At 41.2% G+C, this 17,845-nt stretch overlaps 1 protein-coding gene across 6 annotated transcripts in view; it reads right to left on the bottom strand.

The window, feature by feature from the left end:
• Positions 1–17,845, bottom strand: part of GRM3 (glutamate metabotropic receptor 3) — a 109,475-nt gene that overhangs the window by 67,556 nt on the left and 24,074 nt on the right. For 2 of the 6 annotated variants that reach the window (XM_071552751.1, XM_071552750.1), the window contains exon 2: positions 2,980–3,074. The exons of the other annotated variants lie outside the window; for them this stretch is intronic. The gene's annotated coding sequence lies outside the window, so the exon portion shown is untranslated. The remainder of the gene's footprint in view (positions 1–2,979; positions 3,075–17,845) is intronic. 6 annotated transcript variants of the gene reach the window in all.

The raw sequence follows: 17,845 nt of genomic DNA, 5'->3' as shown, positions 1-17,845 counted from the left end.
TGTATTTTATAAATGAGAAGCTATGGAGAAAACAAAATATGGCATGAATTAATGGCAAAAGAAGCAAAGATCACTTCTTTCCCAGAGCCAGGATCTAACTCTCAGACATCACCAATGTCTAAGAACAGTGAAGAGAACAAGAAGCTTAAGGTACTGGGGTATTACCTTCAGTACCTCTAAGTACTGAAGCACACAAGAAGAAATGGTTCCTGTTATAAGACTTATATAAGCTGCAAAAAGTAGACACCATTTAGGTTAGCAAAACACTTTTTCAGGTCTTGATTATCCAAAACTTACTAGTTTCTCCTCAAACACATTAACTGAATTCCCATTTCTCTTTACCAATGTCACCTCACTTTACCAATGGCCGCAGTGCTTTACAAAGGTATTTGTTCATGCAGATAATATATTTCAATGGGGAAATGCAGAGACAGCAGCAGAAACCAAGAGAAAAGAGCTCTACAATAACAGCTCAGAACAACTTTAAGTGCCCTGAATACTCATTGTCTTTTTGATGAGGAGGAAACCCTGGCATTCTCTATGAAGGTGTCCTTCAGCAGTTTTTGACTGCAGGACAATCATCTAATTTAAATACTGACTGGCTCAAACTTATGTACATCATATTTTTCCTGCAGTTGACTAATTAAAGCACATGAGCTGTTTTTTTCAAGAGACTTTGGGCTTACAACATAGTATACAAAATCCCCTTCCATTTGTTGGAAAGGCTCCAGTCTAGTAAGTAAGACAGTGCACTGAATTTTGGTTCCAGTCTCATCTCCTTCTTTGGCTCACCTTTTTGTACCTATAGAAAAAAGAGATAATATTATGTTCTGACCTTGCAGTTGCATCTTAAGAATTAATGTTTGTAATGCACTACATGCTCCTCCAGTGAATGGTAGCCTGGTCAATGAGTACAGTCTGTGCTTCTTTGTGTGGAAGTAAATTAGTTGTGCCTCTGATGGCAGCAGAAATTTAGCTCCACATTAATCCCATGTCCTTCAGGCTTTAGATAGATTCATTCCACTGGTACTATCAGACCTAACTTCAATGTTGTGACATATATTGCCAGGAAAGATTTTTTTCTGGGTTGTGAGAGAGTATGTTGACAGGTAAAGCAAGAACTAGGGGCATACAGTCTGATAAAACAGGAGATCCCCTCTGGAGAGTTACATCACCTGTTCCCTCTGAAAGGAATGACGGAAAAACAGTCAAATAAGGCCTATGGGGTCATCTCTTGTGCTATCACATAGAGGAAAAAGTCATAAGCTAGTAATCTTCCCAGGGCTCCCCCTCCTTTCTGAGCACATGCAATTTCCTTAGGAGAATCCCATGGGGTTTTCAGAGCATCTGGGTTTGGCTCCTGCTCTAAAGTGCTTTCTGGAGAGCCTTTCTAATGGCTGTGGGGAAGTGTGGGGAACCCAGCTGAAGTCTGAGGGTGTCAATAATGTCTATTGAGTCTGAATCGCCTTGGGACAGAGCCACTGGTGTAGACAGACAGCCTGTAGGCAGCGGTGCTTGGCAGGCTGACACTGCTTTCTGAAGCCAGGCTTCATCTTACAGCCACAAGCAGGGTGTTGCTGGGAACTCCTCCTCGCTGTACTGAAAATAACCAGCCTATAGCTTGGGTTGCAAGACATAGTGTGCTGGGGGATCTAGACACTGAGGAAGCACTTTCCCCAAAAACCCCTTAGTATATCATGCCATGACAAGCACCAGCTAAAACCTCAGGACGCACCAGTCTGGCAAGCACCAGTTACTGTTAGTATTAACTATTCATATATTTCCATTTTGTTTAATAACTGACTTACCACTATTCATATCACTGTCTCCTTACTCCAGCACTTACACAGACTTAAAGGGCAGATGATAAATACATGTAATACTTCCTTAAATGCAAATGTGTTTGTTTTTTGATGTTTGCTTGCTTGACTGGAGCATTCCACTTGAGCCTCATACCCTAGTTAATTAGAACAGATTGCAAAGTGGGATTCATGCCTGGGTAAAGGCAGTTTGCTTGCTTTACAACACCAAGACAGAACCCAGTCTGAAACACTGTCATGAGGTCAATCAGGTCTGAGAGTTTAAATGCCAAAAGATTTACAATTCCATTTTGACAGCCCCTCTGCTCCTCCTCATCTTTTCCCCAGCAATAAGGCTCATTTAAAGCTTTAAAACATGGGAAGCAGAAAAGGAATCATTAATTTTACTTACACAACAGCATTCACACTTGTAAGGTTTTGACAGCTTCCCTAAACCCAAAGGAATTCAGAGAGCTAGAGCAGATGAATGCATACAAATACTTGTATGGAAAGGATGTATTTTCCAGGGCTGAACACACAATTTTTTTTTTTCTGCATGAAGCTGACAGTGATGAGAGTATGTAGGATGTTTTACTACCACATTCACGTGATGTTATTTAATTCCCCCCCTCATCTTGTTGAGCGTATTATCTTTGTGTTTCTTAAATCAATAGAACTGCAGTGAGTCAATAGATTATTTCAATATTTTGTAGGATGCTTTGCCCTTGCCACTATAGTTGGTACTATTGTTTTTTGGTAAGGCAAATAACATCTTTAAGTGTTAGATTCACTACTTAGAGGGAAGATGACTGTATGTTTTTTACGGGATAAGAAATGCAATTGCAGAAAGCTAAACATATATGCATGGAGCCAAATGCTTTTGCAAACAAATTCTGTAGGCTTTTATTTTTTGTATCACTGTCATGATTTTGGATGGAAAATGTAAAACTTGTGATGAATTTATAATAGGCCCTTGCTTTCCATCTGAGACAGAAGGAATGTGCCTACTTCTTCAGGAGAGAAGACAGATGAAGAAAGGCAAGCTGCAGAATAAAACAAGAATTAAGTGATAGCTGCTCAGTGATCATTGTTCTGCTCTCTGTCCATTATCTGTCTGGGTGTAGGCAGCAAACACCACATGAATTTAAATAAAACCCATTACTCACACTCACTTACAGACCTGATGATAGGAGTTGCTTGACAGGTCCTACACAGGAAACTCAGATGTAATTTAACCCGTTGCTCTCTTGATTCTCCTCTAGCAAAATCCTTTACCTGTGCAGGAATATTTTAAGACCTCACTAAATTTGATGAAGTGTTAGGATTTTTGGTTATTTTTTTTTAATCATTATTAGGTCTCTACAATAACAGATGGTGAAATCTCTCCTGAATAAGCCAAATGCCAGTGATTTTCCTTACAGGATGTCATGCAAAAACACTAACAGCTCAGCTCCTATTAGTGCTAGAAACTGATGGGCTGGCTCTAGCACCTTTTAAGGTTCCTGGGTGTCTTTGGATCAACTCCTTGTCATATCTGAATGAGGCAGGCAGTCTGCTTTAAACACTCTCTTATTATTCCCAGAGTTTCTGTTAAACATCCTATTAAACAGGCTAAAAATCTCTCTTTAAAGAACACTTTCTTTTTAGAGTGCTCAGGTTCCCTTATACACAACTGTAAGGTCAGAGCAGTTTGCAGGTAAGTTTAAAATACACATTTGCTTTTCCTTCTTGAATGAGGGATTGATTGCTTATTTCTGAGATGGCCACTGCTGGTGGTTTATGTTGCTGGAAGCAATCACTTATAAGATTGCACTTGACAGAGATTAGGTAAGTGACAATCAGGTTGCCCAGGCTTGTCTTTCCTTGGCATTTTCCTGTGTCTCTTGCTGTGCCATATTGAAGGAATATGGTTTAATGGCTATAAAGGGTTATTTAGATTTATTTCATGCTCCTAAAGCTGTCCTAATTGACTTTTTTCTTTCATCATGATTAACTTATCAGCTGCTGATCATGAAATCTCAACTGAATTCACAGTTCCATGTCAAGTATGCCTGTAGCAACATTTCTCCATCCCTCTAAGTCCCATATTCCCCACTAGTGATATGAAATGCGTTGGAGTCCTTTCATCACATTGATGGGGCTGTGAGAATAAGTTTGGATATATTTATAAAGTCCATAAATTTAGATTTTCTTCTATTTATATCTACCTGTAGTTCATGTTGAAATTCTTATTTTCAAGTACACATATCTATTTATGATCACTTTTTTCATTAATTTCCTTTTGATTTATGGATTAAAAGATTTTAGAAAACACATTGAGTAGAACAGAATTGTGAAATAAATGAATTGAGGAGTATGTAGACATCTCAAAATTGCAAAAAAATTATCAGCAATTGGCTGCTAATTGTGGGGGTTCTGGGAGAGAAAATGAGTGGATAAACATGTTTGAGAACCACCTGTAACAAAACACCTAAACCACTGGCTCATGGTTAACTGTGCTTAATGTGTCACTTGCACATGCACAGAGAAAAAGTCTGGACCCCTAGATGAGAAGGCAACTTGCTGAGCAGAGGGTGTCTGATTCCAGTGAGGATGAAGGAGATGCCAGTTAGGTTAGTCCTGAGATGCCTTCCTCAGAGCTGTACAGAAGTGGATGGAAGTGCTTCTACATGCCTGTAAATCATGGCATTGTTCCATCTCTTCATGTATTCCTTCCAAAAAGCTTGCATGTACTTCACTTGTGTCTTCTCAGAGGAGGAAGTGTTGGTGGTCCCCAAACAAAGAGAGTTTTACTCGTTGGATCTCTGCTCTGAACATGTCCCAAGCAGGAGACTAGGTTTGAATCTTTGCACTTAAAGAGAAAGGGAAAGAAGTGCTTCTCCCCTTCCGGGTTCCTCTGATTAAATGCCCGAATTTGTGCCAAATATTGTAGTTTAAACAATGTGTAAGTATAACCAGGGGTCCTAAAGAGACAAAACACTCACTACAATAGGCTTTATACACATGCCAAGAGTCCTTCTTTCTTTATCTCTGGGACTCTCTGCTTTGGATAACAGTCAATATCTGGTAATGGACACTGAGTGACACAGTAGCAATGGGCACAATATGCCTACCAACCTGATACAGCCCTAGTTATGTACAGATGTTCACTGGTTTGGGCTTTCATTACTCTAGGTACCTTTGTAAGTTCTGAATTTATCCAATTTGGCATATTCCTTGAGAGAGGAGAGAGATAGCAGAGACAGAGGAAAAAAAGCAATTCTTATGGAATGTCTTTAAGGAGATTTAATTTCTTTTGACTGATGTCTGTGGAGTTTTCATATTTATTTGGAAGGAAATCATGCTCAGCAATTGTCATTACCTCCCAGAGAAGTGCTGCATCCATTTGAAGGTATATTTGACACATATTGTGTCAAAGCTCACTGTCTCTCACACATGACATGTGACAGCTGAAATGACTTGAGATGCTTACATGACATGTGACAGCTGAAATGACTTGAGATGCTTCAGTTAAAGGAATTGAGAACCAAATTCTCAGGGGCTTTGGACAGTTTCTGTACATAAAGCTTTCTTTGAGTATAAAGTAGATTTTTCAGGAGCATTTAAAATCATTTTTACGTACTCTCGCAGAGTTAATTCTGGATTGTCTTGACCACCCAGATAATTCCTCACTACATCTGATCCAGTTTGGCTGAAATTATTTTAGCAAATAGGGTGGGCCATGGACTCCTGTCTGGTCTGGATACCATATGGCAGAGCTGTGCTGTGCCCTTTCAAAGAAAATCTACAGAGCTGTAGAATTAGAGGGTCCCATCCCGGAGGTCTGATGTGAATACTGCTGGGGCTAAGACAGTCTCCAGCCTCCTCCCAGAAGTTGTCTTGGGAGAGTTATCTTGGTCAAAACTCCATGGCTAGACACTGTCTTAGCAATTAAGTGATATGATCATATTCCGATGTCTGTCACTGTTTAAGTGCCATAGTTGCAATCTCGAGCTCCTCTGTCATAAGTTAAAATGGTCAGAACTGTGCACTCCTTCAGACAAGGAGCTGTACACTCATGCCAATAGCTATGTCTTGTCTCATAAATGAAATTTCTGTAGGACTGTTCTGAGGCAATGAGAGCATTTGGCCCACCCTTCCAGCTACCCTCTCTCAGCCTCTGAAAAAGATAGCTCACATTGAGAATATATATGGTGAATGGTCCCCATTATGTGCTAAGTCACAACACACACTTAGAAATTATTTGGGACACTGTCACATCCCAAAAGAACTCCATGACTTGGGTCAGAAGTGTTCCAGGGATCATTCCAACAATTCCTCAGTATGGGCAATCAGAATTATATTGTCAAGGGGTTTTCTCTGGCACTGGCTGGGCTTTGCAAACGAAGATTTGGGAAGGGCTCTACCCACATGGGTGTGTCCTTCAAGCCTGCGCAGTGGAATTTTTAGGTGAGGCACAGCATGCACAGAACTGGCCCCACCCTTTAACTCCTAAGGTTCATCTGCCACGGTCTAGTGAGTTTGGATGGTGACAGTGAAGTCCTCAGGACTAGAACCTACAGCACTCAGTATTTCCAAGAGGTCTCCCATCCAAGTACTAACCGGGCCTGACCCTGCTTAGCTTCCCTGATCTGATGGGATTGGGTGTCAGGGTGGCATTTAAAAACTTCTTAGCAATACACAAAGACAGTCCTTACCACTCGTGCTAGGAAAAGCTTGCCTGTTGCATCCTAGCACTCAATTTGTTTTGCTAATAGCTGCATCAAGATTGTCCCTGGACATCCTATCCTGGATGAGAAAACTCATGTGTCTTTTTCTAAGAGGTCTCAGGTACAAGCTTCCAGATACTAACTGAAATTCCTCATACTTTCCTAAAGTTGAAAGCTCCTTTGTTGAAAACAATTGAGGAGATTACATGGGTGCATGTAGCACCCAGACAGTGATTACAACTTCCAGGGTACAGACATGTGTTGGTGCTATTGCACAGGACACCATTTAAAACTTGTGTGTAATTCATGTATTATTGTGGAAATAATAATTGAATTAGGAATAGATACAGAGAAGGACTATTACAAAAACCAGGGGACTGATGAGCCTGTCTTAAGGGAGGAGAGCAATGTGGCTTCACTTATTTAACTTAGTGAAAGAAAAGCTAAAGTTTTTGACAGCTATCCATAGACACCTCAGGGGTCTGAGTACTCATAAGGGAGGAGACTAAAAGACACTTCTGGCATGAGAACAAATGACTATAACCTGGTCCTGAATAAACAGACATTGGAAATGATAAAGAAGTTTCTAAACAGCAGAGGAATGAAGTTTAGGAAGAGCTTTCTGACAGCAGGAATAACAGTCAAAAAAGTAAAATTTAGGAGGGAGCTGAGGAAAACCCAAAGAAGGGATTATAAAACCTGATGGCTCATGACAGCAAGAACTGAACTCAGTGACCAAAAAGATGCCTTCATGTCCTATCTCTGATGATCTGAGAAGTATCTAAGACCATGTCCCATTGATCTGCAATGACAGAGAAGGTGGAGACAGTCTCTGAGATCTAAATTCAGGATGATGTCCTTGAGCAACAGTCCTGCCATTCCAAATAATGGGAGAAGAGTCCAGAAATAGCTTCTCTGGAGACATACAGAGTAACTTGATTTAACATAGTTGTGAAAGAATGGACTCAAAGAATTATTTTTCCAAAACTGCAGTATCTTTTCTCCTGGGTATGCTATAATTATGAGAAATAAATTGGCAGGTATCTAGATACAAATTTTAAATCCATCAGATCTTAAATTCAAGAGTTTTTATATCCAAATGGCTGCTTCATGCCCTAAATTCTCTGAGTTGTGCTTAATTCTTGCAGCACATAAGGCATGTAAAAACCACCCACTCACTACTTCAGAGCCATTTTTCTTCATCTAAAAGAAATTTCTTTAGTCCCATTCATCTTTACAGCTCATTCAACAGGTCCCTCTGCAGCAGTGAAGGGAAGTATGTTTCAATGTGCTAATCCAGCTCAGGGATGGATTAATTGACTCACAGGCCTCTCTGATCACTAGCCAGATGTCTTTCCCCAGCTGGCAAGCCTTACTAATTTTCTTGTTGTTGTTGTTGTTGTTAATTCTGGGTTTCCAGCCAGCGTGGGCCCTTCTCCACTCAATCAAGGGCAGCATGCCCTCTGGTGACATTTTGTATTCTTTGGACTGCTTTCCCTTGGGCAAAGATATTCAGCTGTGAACCTCCTTTCCTGGCTCTTTGTCATCTGGCCTGTGGCCCTTGGAGAGAGCTCTCCTGGTGCAGTTGCATTTGTGTGTCTGGAAGGTTGGGCCAGCAGGGGCAGTGCCATGGATATTCCGGGTGGGTGTTAGAGGCATATGGAGCCTGTAGGGCCAATTTCAAGAAGTGGTCCAAAACTTAAGGTCTGTGCATTGAATTTTAGGGAAAAAAAATCTGACTCATAGCAAGGGTTAGAAATATCTCCTTCATTAGGCTGGGTGCTATAAAATGACACGGGAGAGAACTCTCAAGAGTGCTTAGAAGGACTGCACATGACTAGGCCAGTTAGGACACTAAACTGGGAAGCAATGTAGCATCAGGGATGGTTTGAAGATGGGATGTAGGCGTGCTCCAGGCTCTGCTCCTGATTCTGCTATTGCCCTGATGTCTTAAGCAAGATATTTCACTTCTCTGGTACTTCTATTTTCTTGTGCCCAACATAAGTTTAATGATAACCTTTATTTTAAGATACTTGCTAATGAGCAAGACATCATATAAATTAAGTATCATTTGCATTACTGAATATAAAGCCATGTATTCAGTGTGAAGGCTCCTGCAGTAACTTGCAGTGATTTGGGTAAAAACCTGATGCTGCCAAGTGGAAAGGTATCTATTTTGGCCAGACTGTAGAAAATTACTTTCTCTTTCCCAATGTCTTGGGTCATCACCATGATTACATTGAGTAGGAACTTAATGCACAAGAATTTATCTGGATGGCAGAACCTTTATTCACTTCAGTAGGGGCTCTCTCACACACAGGTTACAGGCAGTAAGTGGTTGGTTACTGTGGGAGGGCAGCAGTAGGAATATTTGAAGATTTTTACTATTTAACACCAAGACCCTGAAGTTAAGCTATGCATATAGCTGAAGCATTCTTACTGTTTCTGAATTATAAAAGTGGAACTCTGGTTTTCTGTTTTCTCAGTAATGGGGATTATTTATCCCAAGCTGTAAAAAAATGAATTTCTGGGTTGTATGAGTATTCCCCTTTTCTTTCCCTTTTCTCTTCTTCTTTTTCCCTCACTTCCACCACTTTTTTGTTTTCCTTTTTTTTCTTTTTCTCTTTTTCTTTTTTTCCTCTTTTTACCCTCCTTTTCTCTTTTCCCTTGCCTTGCCTTCCTTTCCCCCAGTAATGAGCTGACAGAAATCAGTTCAACAGAATAGAAAAGCAAACACTTCTCCTTGACTGCAGAGTTGTTTTTTTTTCTTTAGAAAAGAAGTCAAAAAATATTGTTTTATGACAAGATCAAGCAGAGTGCAGCTTGAGAAGTGAGAAGTAAGAAGTTCATCTGAGGTGTGAACATTAAGATCTCAGCTGCATTTCTATGGACCCAACACTTCCTACTCCAACTAAAAATGGGGAGGAGGTTATTTCTTCTACATCAGAGCAGTTGCTTATAATTTAGCATCTTTGATAGGTTTTAGCTTAGGTACGTGCCTTGTATAAATCCCACCAAAAATTTTTCCCCACATCAGACATGGCCCCGGGGAAGTTGTTTTACAGGGAAATAAAGGCTTCAACCTTTGATCACTCTAACCTGGCTTCTCACAACCCTGAAAACAACTGTCTAAAAAATTGAAATGTGAGCAACACACACCATCAATATCAATTATGGCATTGTTAGGTGGTAAATTTTCCCCACAGGGGGTGAGCAATTCACTTGATGTGTTTGGCAAAGGGTTTGATTCTCCTCCCCATTGGCAGCAATGTGATGCTGACATCTCTATAAGCTTTGGTGGGGTGCAGAGCAGAGTAAGGGAGCAGAGCAGAAGTAAGAGTCAGACCTGAAGCCTCTGTGAGTGCAGAAAAAAGCGGTGTCTGTCATGAGAGGGTTTATGCAGCCTGAACAGTGAGCTGCAATCTTTGAAGAAAAGACTTCAAAGAGAAAAGGAAGAAAGAAACAATGTCTAATCTTCATACAAATGTGCTGAGGAGTCTCTGAAATTCAGAAACTTCCAAGATTTAAGAATTAATTATCACTTGCCAGAGGAAAGCTTTATTCACAGGTAATGGTAACAGCAATCTGTGTCCTTTAGGTGTAAAACTCATGGAATTATATTGAACTGATTAAAGCTCAGTAAATCACCATATTTCCCTTTGGTGTACTTGACACTTTCCTAGTGTTTGATGTCATCCTTCACATTGTTTATGATGGGCACATGACAACAGCTCCTAAAATTTCGTCTTTGAAAGGAGATACACTTGGAAATATCTTAGTACAAGAATTATGATTTGCTGTTTCACATTAACACATGCAACAAAGTGATGCAGCTCCTCAGCTCATGTAGAGCAATACAACCCTGTTGGTTTCTGTTTACCACAGCAAAAGAAAAGACTCTACATTGTTTGTCAGCTCCGTGGCTGTATAAATAGCAAAGAGCACTGTGGGTGTCTAAAAGTAAAGCACTGCTGTTCTGATTACTCTTAAAAGAATGGTGTATGTAAAATGTCCCTCAGGTCAGGTTTTCAGGATATCTCAACACCTCACAGACTTTATTGTATTTCTCCGTATAATACACTTTTGAGTAAGCACTCCTCTTATATCTATTTTATACCTGAAGTTTGAAATGTAAGGTTGCAGGGCAAGTTAGTGGTGAAATTAAGAATTAAACATTTAAGTATCTGGAGGACTCAGTTACATGATGGAGTTATTGTGTTCAAGAAAGTGGATGATTTATTGTGGTTATCTGACCAGAGACATACTCAGGCCATGGTACTGAGTAGTTTAAATCTTGCATTTACTGAGGCTGAGGGTATGAACCCAGCTGGCTGGTGTGGCTCAGCTGCTGCACAGAAACACATTAAACCACAATAACTTGATTGCACATCCCAGACTTCTCTTCTATAAAGCACTGTCTTTCATCTTTAAGACTTCAATGAAAACAGCTGCTGCAGAAAATCATGAGACTGCACCACAGCAGAGAACCAGTTCCCTGACATGAGCAAGTGGGTCTTCAGACCCAGAGCAGCTATATCTGATACATGATAAAATATCACCTCTCCTAAAATGTCAGTCAGCCAAGGCACCTGTACAAAAGGGAAAGGGAAGGGAAAACAGAGGCAATGTCCAATGCAACTACTTTGAAATAATTAAACTCTCTGGCAGGATTGAAATTGCTTCATTTTATGTTCATAGCCATAAGGCTCCTGATATTTGCCCACCAGCAGTCAGGAGGCATCTGTGACCACTGTCTCCCACATGAATACTTTGCATCCCAATAATAAGCAGATTCAACCATTGTGCACCATCAGCATTGCCAAAGAGACGGCCAAAAGCTGAGTAGATATGGCAGTTTGTGACATGATTTAGTGAGCAAGGTGGTGACTGGTAAAAGGATGGACTTGGTGATCTTGGAGGCCTTTTCCACCCTTCGTGATTCTATGATTCTATGATCTGCTGCCCCTTCGGAGTCACTGGCCACCTCAGAAGATCTAAATAACCCAGGGGCATTGCAATATCCCATGTTAACATCCATAAGGATTCAGAGGACAGAGTTTGACCCTGGTGTTGCTTTACAGGCAGGGCTGTGGGTGTTTGTTTTCAAAGGAAATTTTCTTCTGTGAACATTCAGAAAAATCCCAGGCAGTCTCCTCTCTCTGACTGTGGCAGCTCCCAAGACAACAAACCCAAAGGTAACTGGTGCTGCCTCTCCCTCCAAATGGGAAATGTTGATATTTCAAGTATTTGTTTAACTGTGATAGTTGACACAGCTTGTGAGAAATTATTCTGGGAGGAAAGGAAACCTCCCAGACTCCTCCACTTCCTTTGTCCCCGGCTCCTCTCGGCTCCTGCTGGGTGCTCTAAATCACTCCACCAGGAATGTCCCTGCCCCGGAGCAGGGTCCTCTACCCTTCCTCGAGGTTAGTGTTCTGCAGCCATTGCTCCTGCCAGAGCTGGGGGTCCAGGGGCACACAGGGAGCAGGTCCTTGACAGCCATAAAGGGGTTCAGCTGTCTTGGCATCAGTGGGGTCAAGCTGTGATGCCCCAGCCCAGATGGGGAAAATCAGGCAGACTCTGGCCCTGAGAGACTTCATACTAAAACACGGGGAATCTGGTACTGAGCTATTTTAGCCCAGTGGGAGATATCTGCTGTGTTTGTTGTAAGATTTTTGGTGTCACTTATCACATGCTTGTTATAATGCATTGCCTGAGGCATAATTAAATTCAAAGGGCATGTCTGTGTTGAAAGGGAGGGTTGCAATTTATTGCTGTTAGGGTTTTTCATTAAAAACCAAGCAATTTTTCTGACTGGCAGGAACAATGGTTACAGAACCAAAATACTGTTAAATAAAGAGAAGGCAAAGGCTTTTCTTTTCTTTTTTTTTTTTTTTGAACAACTACCTGCTTGACATTCCCACACTGACTTAGAATAAAGCACAACATTTAAAAATAGTAGGATGGTAGCAGCAAGAAAAGGCAAAGAAAAAAGAGCCTTGACCTTAAGAAAGGTCTGGCAGGTGATTTGTATATTGTATATACCAGACTATATATATTTATCTATCTATACACACAAACATCTATATCTATACATGTGTGTGTATGTTTCATCTCCAGATGAGAAATTTGCCTTTGCTGCTGAAGTTTCCCCTGAAAGCTCAGTTAATTAGCTCTCATGATACCTACGGAGGCAGACATTAGTATTGTCCTTATCCACAGATGAGGAGATAGGAAAGAGCACAGAGAGAAGGATGCACAAAGAGATTAAGGGATTTCTACTACAGTGAATTCAGTGCAGACCTGAGAATTCAGTCCAGCAGTCAAAATTCTAACCCTATTAAAAGCAATGGGAGACTAACTTACAAGAAGCCTGGATTTGGCAATTTTTGCTTGCTTTGTTCAAACCTCTGTGATCTATTCACAGTTACATGTGTCCTGATGGTGCTTTCAGAAGAAAATTGCACCTCTAACTGTGTACAGCTCCTGGTCAAACCTCAGCTGAGTTCTTCAGTCCCAGAGCTTCAAAATAGGGAGGGGCTGAATCTTTCTTTGAGGGACTCTGTACCATACATTTACATATATCTTAAAAATAGTCTGGAGTGATAAGTGAAGTAATTTAAGATCTTCCTAAATAGATTTCTATATTCTTCCAGGCCACCAGGGTCACAAAACTGAATTTTTACAGCCCTAGTTGCTATATTCCACAGCACAGTGCTATCAAGAAATGACTGGAGGGTTTCAGCTAAACAGATGAGCTACTTTTAAAATAGATTGGGCAAAGCAGGCTCATTAAAGAAAAAAAATAATAATGTCCTCATTTTATAATGGCTTTGTTGCCTTCTTGCTTATATACTTGTTCCAGGGCAGTATTTTCATGTTATTATGGTGTTTTCAGCTCTTATTTTTAAGCTCACTTCATTAATGTTGGTAGAACACTTTGAAGTAGAAAATGTAAGTGCTAAATGGTATCACTGACACACTCTCAAGGCAATCCTTTTGCCTTCTGAGAGGTCATGTGAAGCAAATTTGACACACCTGCAAATGTGCACAATTTGCTGCTGGCAGTAGAGGGACAAATTTCCCTCAAAACTGCTGCAGCAGCTGTGCACTGGCTGCAAGTACCTGGAAGAAAATTCCTCTTCCAGCAGGGAGCTGGGGCCTGCCAGCGAGAGAGCAAGTCCCTAGCCTTGCCTGAGGAGTCTGGCAGTGAAACAGCTTTGGTGTAGATCTTCACTGTCTGATATTTACAGACAGTGCTGGATAAAAATCCCCTAAACTCATCTGAAGGTATCCCAATGACTCTTCCAGTGTTGGGCACCAAATCTCCAAGGTTTCTTGTTTCTCAGCAAGACTCTAATGGACTGAGGAGTGTTGGGAGGAATGCAACATATACTGGGTTATGTGGAACAGGAAAGACTGCTAGAATGGGCAGCAGATGAACTTGCTGTAGTGTCTTTGAACATTGGAACAGTTCCATAGAATCACAGAAAGAAAGACTTGGGTTGAAAGGGACCTTAAAGATTATCTCGTTCAAACCCTCTGCCTTTGGCAGGGACAACCTCCACTAGGCCAGATTGCTCAAAGCCCCATCCAACCTGGCCTTGAACACTCCAGGGATGGGATGTCCACAGCTTCTTCAGGCAACCTGCTTCAGTGCCTCACTACCCTCATCTAACATCTGTATTTTGGGGCTTGTCCACCAAACAGGGGTTTAACAGCACTGCAGTGCTGTTGAAAACCAGGCTTTACTGCTCACTTCTGTCCAGCCTGGAACATCCCAGGGCAGAAGACAGTTTTCTCATGCCTTATATGTGAAGAGTGGTATCTATTGAGTCCTATGGCCATTTTGAAGTCTGTGGCATCCATGTTAATTTTGAAAATCTGTTACTGAAATCATGTCCTGGCTACTTGTATCCATTCCCCATCACCCTCTAGGGCGTGGGATCAGAGTAGGGATCCTGTCTGTTGATTTCTGGGTCTGGTTTGGACATGCACACTGCTGCTCGCAGAAAGCAGAATGGGAAGCTTCTGTATGGCAGCCTTCTTGCTAAACTGCAATAGCACAGCTGCCCTGCTCACCCGTGGCTCTGATTAATTACACTGTCATATTTCAAAAGCTAAAGCAGGTTGAGATTGGTCAATGCTTAGATGGAAAGGTCTCCAAGGAAAACGCAAGAACCAAAGAAAATGTTCCCTGAGTCAGAGTCAGGGCAATAATCCAGCATGGTGTTAAAGATGTTGCTTTTGGTCTGATTGCAAAATCAATGTATTGGCCACTGGTGGTCTGTGGGGAGGGACTGTAATATCTACCATGACTGGGCAATAGCTGCCAGGTATTTCTTTTCCTGCAAGGATCAGCTCTACAGCAGGTGTAAATTGGATGAAATGAAGATGATGAATCTGGCTGATTGCTTTCTCTGTTGTGTCTTGTTATATGGATTTAGAGGTTTGGGTGTTTTTCTTTGTCCTTTTCCTTTGTATGTTGCATAATTACTTAAATGGCATGGAACTACACAAAATAACAAGAAAATTCATATCTAAATGTTCCACTTAGAGTTTTTTTCTGCTTAAAACTATTGTTACTTGGATTTGCATTTTCCTTCATCATTCCCACAGAATTATCTGAAAGCTCAGTCTGCTCACCACTATCTGCAGAGTTGGATCCATTATCTACCAGTTTCTTTTATCGAGCATCACCTCTGTGCCTGGTCCTTGAAGTCAACTGGACACATTTCTTTCTGTTAGCTCTTTAGATGTCATTCAGACACTGGATTCTGTCTGCCAGTGTCCTGGGACAGTGCATTTTTTCACTGTGAAATATGCTGATTATTCATCACAAAGTTTTGTTTGAATTTGTGTCAGTCAAGGAACATTGACATTTCTGTGAAGCAAGCAGCATGCATGTAATAAAAGTCACCATCTTTTTAGTATTTGCAAAATGTATATTAAAAGAACACTGATCTGAACTTAAGGAGATAATGGAAATGAACAATTTCATCATGCAGCGATTTGGCCTCTCTGGTTTCTAAACAAATAACTGTTCTTCTTCTATCCTCCATCTGTAGCACAAAAAGAAATATTTTTCCATGGGATTATGGAATTCAGATTTGAAAGCTGTATTTTTGTCTCCTGATTCTTTGTTTCTGGTTTAACAAACTGCAGATTTGAAGTAGGAAAGATGCTAAAATCTGCAAAGAAAAGGGAGCACCTCTACCCACTCTGTTATTTTAGGTGGTCACTTCAAGAATGAACCAAACAGTTTTCAGGATGGCAAGGTGTTTTAGAACCACTGCTTCAAACACTCTGTGACTGTAGTAATTAACTGTGGGCCTCCACTGGGACAGCGGAGCCTTGATAAGCACATTACAAAACCACTGTCAGGAGTAGAAGTGCTTTGAAGAGAGCATTGAAAGGAATTTTGCTTCTGAGTACAAGAAAGTATGTAATGTGAGATTTCTCAAAGGAGAAGAATATGCTTTATTTGAGTTTTCTATACAGATTGAGAAGCAGAATGTGAGAATATTTCACAACTTATTTAAGAACACAGATACTTGCAGGCTGGACTGCGCCCAAGTCTAATCTAACCCAACATCTTGTGTCAGAGAGTGGTCAGCACCAGATGCTGCAGAGAAGGTACAAGAGAATCTGTAGAGGTTATGTTTTCACAAGTGGGGAAAATACCTTCCCAATTTCCAGTTATTGTTGTTACTGCTGTTATGTGTAAATTTATTTTCTTTCTACAGAGCAAAAATTAAGCGTTGTCTGACTTCAGATATCATTGCCCAAAGCATTAAATGCTTCCTCCCAGATATGCACTATATGACTATAATGAAGCCAAAAAACCCTGATTTCCAACCATGCAATCAGCAATTCCAGTGCATGTTTCCAGTATAGATACCCATAATCTCCTTCAGCATGGTAATGTCCACTTTCCTTTGGCCACACAGCAATCAAGGCAAATGTGAGTCTGCCCTGTGGTTTTGAACTAGGTCCAGGACTTTTTCTGAGTGTCACACCAGCAGAACAACACTAACATCCCCAAGCCCTTACAGAGGGGACATAGAGGAGGCCAGACTGGGACCCTGTTGGTGGGGGTACTTATTGACACTTGCTACCTTACAGATACTGTGCTTATTGATACTGGACAAGTTGTTTCTCATCTCTCTGTTGCCTCTATAGAGCAGAGATACTGGCACTTGCCTTCTTTAAAAAGCAATGTGATTGACAGCTGTGGCTAAAAAATAACTGCAGAACATAATAGAAGAGCTGTTTTTTTATTTTTTTTTCCTTGATTATCAGCTCCACCACTGAAACTGCTTAAAACCACCCACAAAACTCTCAAAACTCTTCTGTAGATGGAGAAAAACACATTCACCTCCATACAAAGCTTCTCCTTCTGTTCCTCCTGCAGAATTAAGCTGAGCCTTTGACTTTTAATTCTGGTCATTAGCTTTTTAGTTATTATTATTTTTAAAAACATGCAACATAAATCAGAACAGATCCCTTATTGAGCTGCAGTGGAGAAAGGGCATTTGCACTATAAATTAATATGGCTGGCATGTCTGCATTGGTTTTGAGGATAGTGTTTTCATGTTCTTTTCCTTTCTTCCTCAGCTTTCTTCTCTTTTGTGTCTGCCTGCCTCTTTCCCGTTTCTTTCACAGTTGCTATTTTTGCTCCAAGCAAAGAACTCAGTCATGCTCTCACCCTCTTGTGGGTGTACACTTGAGGTCAGGCCAGCAAACCTTACTGAAGCCAAACTTTACATCCTTTCCTTGCCCTTTTCATTCCCTCTGCCTCACCACAGTTTTCTGTCCCCTGGGTTTTCCCCTGTCTTGCCATGTTCCCAGAGGGCAGCAGCCCTTACTGCTGGCACATCTGGCTGGGACCAACTTGGGTGCAGTCAGTGACTCTGATGCAGAGCTCCTTTTGGACACTGGATCAGTCACTCTTCTCTCCTCTGACATATTCTATCTGTTGCAACCACATGATTTTCAGGGAAAGGCAGAATTTGTTACTCTCTGTCATTGCCCACTGTAGCACAATACAGCTCCCTTGAGGTTCAAGGCACCATATGCTTTTTGAAAATACACAGTCACTATGATGTGCCTTCACATTCCTCTGAACTCACTTCAGTCTCCTGTCCCTCCTTCCTCCTTTCTCTACTCTTCTTTGAACACCATCTTCCTTTTCAACACTGTTAGCCTTCTTCCTTTTCCTCACACTCCCCTTGCCCTCCTCCGGGACTGTGCTGCCAAGCCTTGGGCAGCTGTCCTGGGGGGGAAATGGGGCTGGGACCAGGGTACAGGAAGGATTTTCCATGACGGATTAAGCCACTC

Source organism: Pithys albifrons, chromosome 3 (genome assembly GCF_047495875.1).
Source record: "Pithys albifrons albifrons isolate INPA30051 chromosome 3, PitAlb_v1, whole genome shotgun sequence".
Lineage (NCBI taxonomy): Eukaryota > Metazoa > Chordata > Aves > Passeriformes > Thamnophilidae > Pithys > Pithys albifrons.
Note: the sequence above shows the minus strand (reverse complement) of the source record. Positions and strands in the feature narration are given on the sequence as shown.